At 31.8% G+C, this 898-nt stretch overlaps 1 long non-coding RNA gene across 1 annotated transcript in view; it reads left to right on the top strand.

Moving 5' to 3' along the window:
* The window catches only part of LOC137649842 (uncharacterized), a 650-nt gene extending 245 nt beyond the window's left edge, over positions 1 to 405 (top strand). The window contains exon 2 of the long non-coding RNA XR_011045875.1: positions 193 to 405. This is a non-coding gene — a long non-coding RNA (uncharacterized lncRNA). The remainder of the gene's footprint in view (positions 1 to 192) is intronic.
* The last annotated feature ends 493 nt before the right edge of the window (positions 406 to 898 follow it).

Raw genomic sequence — 898 nt, forward strand, 5'->3', positions numbered from 1 at the left:
AGCGCCGAGTCATTAATCCCGTAAAAAATAAAACTTTTAACCAGAAAAAATTTACTCTCGTTAATATTTTGCTTTGCCATTTATCATATCTTTCGAGATCTTTTTATTGAATCTTACTCTGAACTTTAAGTCGCTTGCATAGGCAATAATTTCATGTACAATTTTCTGATAGACGTATCATATCTTTTATAGGCTATGCACAGTGTCATCATGGTAATGGTATTGCTCGACGAATCTTATAAACTTTTCACTGGTTATAAGCGATTCGGAGTGTGGAGGTTAGGTAACTAGTGCCAGAGTTACCTAGATATCGGGGCAGCATCAAGTGTCATTAATATTAATTTATATTCTGCATAATATTATGCTTTAAATTTATTGTATGTTGAATAATAAATTCAATGTTCACTTTGATGTTTGTTTTCTCATCATTTTTTACAACCTTCAAATAAGTTTTTTCCGAATATGGCGACCGTAACAGGATATTAGGACTTTGCTTTGATGCTTGCCCGATGTCTCTCCATTTGCACTGTTGGTGGAACGTTATTATTTTGCATTTTAAGACTTTAGTGTAAAGGTTGAAGTGAATTTAATCTTTTTAACATATTTCTGAAATAAGTTCTTTGCTTGGGAATTGCCTTCATTGGATATTTTTTTATATTCGAAACTTTGCTTCCTTGGTAATGTTTATTTATCGTCATTGGCCTAGTATTGATGCCATCGGTACTTTTTGGTGTTAACGTATATTCTGTAAAGTGATTAAGGGAATTTTACTTTTCAGCTTCGTTTTGTTACGCATACTTTAGCCTTTGAATATTTATTATATTTGTGATAGGTCAGGTAGTTGTATATATTCACAATGTCTGAACTTAAGAGATTAGTGAATCAAAGGAAGTATATA

This window comes from Palaemon carinicauda, chromosome 11, assembly GCF_036898095.1.
Source record: "Palaemon carinicauda isolate YSFRI2023 chromosome 11, ASM3689809v2, whole genome shotgun sequence".
NCBI lineage: Eukaryota > Metazoa > Arthropoda > Malacostraca > Decapoda > Palaemonidae > Palaemon > Palaemon carinicauda.